This window comes from Schistocerca gregaria, unplaced genomic scaffold (assembly GCF_023897955.1).
Source record: "Schistocerca gregaria isolate iqSchGreg1 unplaced genomic scaffold, iqSchGreg1.2 ptg000581l, whole genome shotgun sequence".
Taxonomy (NCBI): Eukaryota; Metazoa; Arthropoda; class Insecta; order Orthoptera; family Acrididae; genus Schistocerca; species Schistocerca gregaria.
In genome coordinates, this window is record NW_026061971.1 from 10,001 (window position 1) to 17,500 (window position 7,500).

The following is a 7,500-nucleotide window of genomic DNA, read 5'->3' on the forward strand; positions in this document are numbered from 1 at the left end:
AACCTAACTGTGGCTGTACCAGTTTATCGCTTAACCTAACTGTGGCTGTACCAGTTTATCGCTTAACCTAACTGTGGCTGTACCAGTTTATCGCTTAACCTAACTGTGGCTGTACCAGTTTATCGCTTAACCTAACTGTGGCTGTACCAGTTTATCGCTTAACCTAACTGTGGCTGTACCAGTTTATCGCTTAACCTAACTGTGGCTGTACCAGTTTATCGCTTAACCTAACTGTGGCTGTACCAGTTTATCGCTTAACCTAACTGTGGCTGTACCAGTTTATCGCTTAACCTAACTGTGGCTGTACCAGTTTATCGCTTAACCTAACTGTGGCTGTACCAGTTTATCGCTTAACCTAACTGTGGCTGTACCAGTTTATCGCTTAACCTAACTGTGGCTGTACCAGTTTATCGCTTAACCTAACTGTGGCTGTACCAGTTTATCGCTTAACCTAACTGTGGCTGTACCAGTTTATCGCTTAACCTAACTGTGGCTGTACCAGTTTATCGCTTAACCTAACTGTGGCTGTACCAGTTTATCGCTTAACCTAACTGTGGCTGTACCAGATTATCGCTTAACCTAACTGTGGCTGTACCAGATTATCGCTTAACCTAACTGTGGCTGTACCAGTTTATCGCTTAACCTAACTGTGGCTGTACCAGTTTATCGCTTAACCTAACTGTGGCTGTACCAGATTATCGCTTAACCTAACTGTGGCTGTACCAGATTATCGCTTAACCTAACTGTGGCTGTACCAGTTTATCGCTTAACCTAACTGTGGCTGTACCAGTTTATCGCTTAACCTAACTGTGGCTGTACCAGTTTATCGCTTAACCTAACTGTGGCTGTACCAGTTTATCGCTTAACCTAACTGTGGCTGTACCAGTTTATCGCTTAACCTAACTGTGGCTGTACCAGTTTATCGCTTAACCTAACTGTGGCTGTACCAGTTTATCGCTTAACCTAACTGTGGCTGTACCAGTTTATCGCTTAACCTAACTGTGGCTGTACCAGTTTATCGCTTAACCTAACTGTGGCTGTACCAGTTTATCGCTTAACCTAACTGTGGCTGTACCAGATTATCGCTTAACCTAACTGTGGCTGTACCAGATTATCGCTTAACCTAACTGTGGCTGTACCAGATTATCGCTTAACCTAACTGTGGCTGTACCAGATTATCGCTTAACCTAACTGTGGCTGTACCAGATTATCGCTTAACCTAACTCAATTTGTCCCTTAACCTAACTCAATTTGTCCCTTAACCTAACTCAATTTGTCCCTTAACCTAACTCAATTTGTCCCTTAACCTAACTCAATTTGTCCCTTAACCTAACTCAATTTGTCCCTTAACCTAACTCAATTTGTCCCTTAACCTAACTCAATTTGTCCCTTAACCTAACTCAATTTGTCCCTTAACCTAACTCAATTTGTCCCTTAACCTAACTCAATTTGTCCCTTAACCTAACTCAATTTGTCCCTTAACCTAACTCAATTTGTCCCTTAACCTAACTCAATTTGTCCCTTAACCTAACTCAATTTGTCCCTTAACCTAACTCAAGTTGTCCCTTAACCTAACTCAAGTTGTCCCTTAACCTAACTCAAGTTGTCCCTTAACCTAACTCAAGTTGTCCCTTAACCTAACTCAAGTTGTCCCTTAACCTAACTCAAGTTGTCCCTTAACCTAACTCAAGTTGTCCCTTAACCTAACTCAAGTTGTCCCTTAACCTAACTCAAGTTGTCCCTTAACATAACTCAAGTTGTCCCTTAACCTAACTCAAGTTGTCCCTTAACCTAACTCAAGTTGTCCCTTAACCTAACTCAAGTTGTCCCTTAACCTAACTCAAGTTGTCCCTTAACCTAACTCAAGTTGTCCCTTAACCTAACTCAAGTTGTCCCTTAACCTAACTCAAGTTGTCCCTTAACCTAACTCAAGTTGTCCCTTAACCTAACTCAAGTTGTCCCTTAACCTAACTCAAGTTGTCCCTTAACCTAACTCAAGTTGTCCCTTAACCTAACTCAAGTTGTCCCTTAACCTAACTCAAGTTGTCCCTTAACCTAACTCAATTTGTCCCTTAACCTAACCCACGTTGTCCCTTAACCTAACTCAAGTTGTCCCTTAACCTAACTCAAGTTGTCCCTTAACCTAACTCAAGTTGTCCCTTAACCTAACTCAAGTTGTCCCTTAACCTAACTCAAGTTGTCCCTTAACCTAACTCAAGTTGTCCCTTAACCTAACTCAAGTTGTCCCTTAACCTAACTCAAGTTGTCCCTTAACCTAACTCAAGTTGTCCCTTAACCTAACTCAAGTTGTCCCTTAACCTAACTCAAGTTGTCCCTTAACCTAACTCAAGTTGTCCCTTAACCTAACTCAAGTTGTCCCTTAACCTAACTCAAGTTGTCCCTTAACCTAACTCAAGTTGTCCCTTAACCTAACTCAAGTTGTCCCTTAACCTAACTCAAGTTGTCCCTTAACCTAACTCAAGTTGTCCCTTAACCTAACTCAAGTTGTCCCTTAACCTAACTCAAGTTGTCCCTTAACCTAACTCAAGTTGTCCCTTAACCTAACTCAAGTTGTCCCTTAACCTAACTCAATTTGTCCCTTAACCTAACTCAATTTGTCCCTTAACCTAACTCAATTTGTCCCTTAACCTAACTCAATTTGTCCCTTAACCTAACTCAAGTTGTCCCTTAACCTAACTCAATTTGTCCCTTAACCTAACTCAATTTGTCCCTTAACCTAACTCAATTTGTCCCTTAACCTAACTCAATTTGTCCCTTAACCTAACTCAAGTTGTCCCTTAACCTAACTCAAGTTGTCCCTTAACCTAACTCAAGTTGTCCCTTAACCTAACCCACGTTGTCCCTTAACCTAACCCACGTTGTCCCTTAACCTAACCGACGTTGTCCCTTAACCTAACCGACGTTGTCCCTTAACCTAACCGACGTTGTCCCTTAACCTAACCGACGTTGTCCCTTAACCTAACCGACGTTGTCCCTTAACCTAACCGACGTTGTCCCTTAACCTAACCGACGTTGTCCCTTAACCTAACCCACGTTGTCCCTTAACCTAACCCACGTTGTCCCTTAACCTAACCCACGTTGTCCCTTAACCTAACCCACGTTGTCCCTTAACCTAACCCACGTTGTCCCTTAACCTAACCCACGTTGTCCCTTAACCTAACCCACGTTGTCCCTTAACCTAACCCACGTTGTCCCTTAACCTAACCCACGTTGTCCCTTAACCTAACCCACGTTGTCCCTTAACCTAACCCACGTTGTCCCTTAACCTAACCCACGTTGTCCCTTAACCTAACCCACGTTGTCCCTTAACCTAACCCACGTTGTCCCTTAACCTAACCCACGTTGTCCCTTAACCTAACCCACGTTGTCCCTTAACCTAACCCACGTTGTCCCTTAACCTAACCCACGTTGTCCCTTAACCTAACCCACGTTGTCCCTTAACCTAACCCACGTTGTCCCTTAACCTAACCCACGTTGTCCCTTAACCTAACCCACGTTGTCCCTTAACCTAACCCACGTTGTCCCTTAACCTAACCCACGTTGTCCCTTAACCTAACCCACGTTGTCCCTTTGCCTAACATAGTTCACTGCTCGGAATCTCTGGTGTCGTTGTTATCCTCATGTAGATGTCTTGCGAGTGTTGCTTACTTTCCACATATTCCTGCTATCCACTGTCAATTGTACTGCAATAGGACTATATCGCCGACCCCCCCCCTCCCCCCCCTCTGTCCCCCTCTGTCCCCCTCTTTGTGTCTCTGTCCTCTCAAGCTGGTCGGTCTGGCGTTTGAGTGTTAAATGAGCCTCGCAGCTGTTCAGTTGCATTCAGATGTCGACGCCCTCAGTGTACGTCGTGGTATGGTCTGTGTCCATTGTCCGCTGATGTCGTACGCGTAACCCACACGCTGTACCGATCATCGGTCGTTACGTACAGAGTGAAGTAGTGTGATACGTGTGACCGTACGCTGGCTGTGCCCAACGGTGTCGAATCTCAATTTCCATATGTTGTGCTTGATGCTACTTGTCTCGTCTCCCAATAACAGCTAGGTTGCACTGTGGTACGCCGTAGAGGCGTGTGGGAGGAACGTACGAACGCATTGTATGTCACCCTGGGTCGCTGGGGGTGGTGGTGCGGTGAGTCAGGTCAGGTCAGGTCAGCGTGAGCCGTCTGATGTAGTGACGCGTGTATTCCGACTTTGTCGTATTGCCTCACACAAAGTGCTACCCTGGTGGACCGCGTTCCATATCTGGGACATGCCGCAGATGCCGGTTGACAGTGGATCGCGGAAGGTACATCGCATACGTGCGCGGGCCACCTTCCACGTGTTCTCTTCTGCACATGTCGCAGTGTGTATGTGGTCTGATGTAGCGTGTCGTGACACATGACATCCTGGCATGCAAGAATTGTTGAATTCGCAAATGTAGGTGGACATCTACGTTTACTGCCCAAGATACGCAAATGAACTGGAAATCCGTTGTTGAGCGGTTGTTCACGCTGGAGGTGAATCTGTGATGGCGACGATCGGTACAGCTATTAACCGGTTGTTTCAGCGGTACCCGCCACATCCACACGCGTGACTAGGCCCATGTGGGTATGAAGCGATACGCGGCGGTGGCTTGGTGGGACTGTTCCCGGCCGGTGAAGGGGGGCCGCCCGGCGTGTTGGCCGCGCGCTGCGTGGGCGCACGCGCAACAGGCGGCTGGTGGGGGGCGCCGAGTGGCAGGAGCGCCAGCCGACGGGCCCGGCAGGCGGCGCAGCTACGCTGCGGCGCACCCTGCACGCGGCGCCTGGCGGCCAAAGTTGGTTCAGCCGAGCCCGGTGCGAAGCGCGGTGGACATCTGCAGTGTGCTGGTCTGATTGAGGACTGTGTGCGTTGAGGATGCGCCGCCGCCTGGCACTCGGCGCCGCGACGCCGTCTGCTGCTCGGTCGCCCCAGCGGTTCTCGCAGGTGGTTTGTATCGCAGTTGTGCGGACGTGTTGGCGCGTGCGCTGTGCTGGGAGAGTTCGCTTCTGCACCCAAGTGGGGCTTTGCCCTTGTGTGGCGCTGGCGTTGGAGCTGCCGGTCACCATAGGTGGCGCGTGTTGTCTCCCGCCGGCAATGCCACGACAGCACGCTCCCGGGCCTCTGTCGGCAGCGGCAAGCTCAGTTGGGAGCAAGGGTGTTCGCACTAAAACCGTCTACTCGCCTAACTCCGGGCGATTGCGCCTCTCTCGAAACCGACCAAGTACCTAGGACGGCGCTGCGCGCCGCCGGGACCTGAGAGGGTTTCGAGGTGTATCGTGCAGGGGAGCTCGGCCTCCTCCTGTTTGCAGAATAATTGAGCGGACGCTTGCGTGTTCGCGCGGGCCCCCGGGACACACTCCCGGGCGGCCGGCTGCTCAGCTCTAGTTGACGCAGCTCCCTGGTTGATCCTGCCAGTAGTCATATGCTTGTCTCAAAGATTAAGCCATGCATGTCTCAGTACAAGCCGCATTAAGGTGAAACCGCGAATGGCTCATTAAATCAGTTATGGTTCCTTAGATCGTACCCACGTTACTTGGATAACTGTGGTAATTCTAGAGCTAATACATGCAAACAGAGTCCCGACCAGAGATGGAAGGGACGCTTTTATTAGATCAAAACCAATCGGATTGGCTTGTCTGGTCCGTTTGCCTTGGTGACTCTGAATAACTTTGGGCTGATCGCACGGTCCTCGTACCGGCGACGCATCTTTCAAATGTCTGCCTTATCAACTGTCGATGGTAGGTTCTGCGCCTACCATGGTTGTAACGGGTAACGGGGAATCAGGGTTCGATTCCGGAGAGGGAGCCTGAGAAACGGCTACCACATCCAAGGAAGGCAGCAGGCGCGCAAATTACCCACTCCCGGCACGGGGAGGTAGTGACGAAAAATAACGATACGGGACTCATCCGAGGCCCCGTAATCGGAATGAGTACACTTTAAATCCTTTAACGAGTATCTATTGGAGGGCAAGTCTGGTGCCAGCAGCCGCGGTAATTCCAGCTCCAATAGCGTATATTAAAGTTGTTGCGGTTAAAAAGCTCGTAGTTGGATTTGTGTCCCACGCTGTTGGTTCACCGCCCGTCGGTGTTTAACTGGCATGTATCGTGGGACGTCCTGCCGGTGGGGCGAGCCGAAGGGGTGCTTTCGCGTCCCGAGGCGGACCCCGTTTAAATCCTACCAGGGTGCTCTTTGTTGAGTGTCTCGGTGGGCCGGCACGTTTACTTTGAACAAATTAGAGTGCTTAAAGCAGGCAAGCCCGCCTGAATACTGTGTGCATGGAATAATGGAATAGGACCTCGGTTCTATTTTGTTGGTTTTCGGAACCCGAGGTAATGATTAATAGGGACAGGCGGGGGCATTCGTATTGCGACGTTAGAGGTGAAATTCTTGGATCGTCGCAAGACGAACAGAAGCGAAAGCATTTGCCAAGTATGTTTTCATTAATCAAGAACGAAAGTTAGAGGTTCGAAGGCGATCAGATACCGCCCTAGTTCTAACCATAAACGATGCCAGCCAGCGATCCGCCGCAGTTCCTCCGATGACTCGGCGGGCAGCCTCCGGGAAACCAAAGCTTTTGGGTTCCGGGGGAAGTATGGTTGCAAAGCTGAAACTTAAAGGAATTGACGGAAGGGCACCACCAGGAGTGGAGCCTGCGGCTTAATTTGACTCAACACGGGAAACCTCACCAGGCCCGGACACCGGAAGGATTGACAGATTGATAGCTCTTTCTTGATTCGGTGGGTGGTGGTGCATGGCCGTTCTTAGTTGGTGGAGCGATTTGTCTGGTTAATTCCGATAACGAACGAGACTCTAGCCTGCTAACTAGTCGCGTGACATCCTTCGTGCTGTCAGCGATTACTTTTCTTCTTAGAGGGACAGGCGGCTTCTAGCCGCACGAGATTGAGCAATAACAGGTCTGTGATGCCCTTAGATGTTCTGGGCCGCACGCGCGCTACACTGAAGGAATCAGCGTGTCTTCCTAGGCCGAAAGGTCGGGGTAACCCGCTGAACCTCCTTCGTGCTAGGGATTGGGGCTTGCAATTGTTCCCCATGAACGAGGAATTCCCAGTAAGCGCGAGTCATAAGCTCGCGTTGATTACGTCCCTGCCCTTTGTACACACCGCCCGTCGCTACTACCGATTGAATGATTTAGTGAGGTCTTCGGACTGGTACGCGGCATCGACTCTGTCGTTGCCGATGCTACCGGAAAGATGACCAAACTTGATCATTTAGAGGAAGTAAAAGTCGTAACAAGGTTTCCGTAGGTGAACCTGCGGAAGGATCATTACCGACTAGACTGCATGTCTTTCGATGTGCGTGTCGTGTCGCGCAACACGCTACCTGTACGGCAGTGGCCGTGCGCCGCGTGCGGAACCACGCGTGCCTCTCAAAACTAGCGGAAGTGTTGTTGTTGTGTGGTACGAGCGCTGAAGCTCTGGAGCGGCTGGCCTGCGGTACCTGGCGCCTGGCGCCGGTT

The 7,500-nt window shown here is 49.7% G+C and overlaps 1 non-coding gene across 1 annotated transcript; it reads left to right on the forward strand.

The window, feature by feature from the left end:
- Positions 1 to 5,418: 5,418 nt before the first annotated feature.
- LOC126315958 (small subunit ribosomal RNA) lies at positions 5,419 to 7,311 on the forward strand. Its single transcript, XR_007556055.1, has one exon. It is a non-coding gene; the product is annotated as a small subunit ribosomal RNA (ribosomal RNA).
- The last annotated feature ends 189 nt before the right edge of the window (positions 7,312 to 7,500 follow it).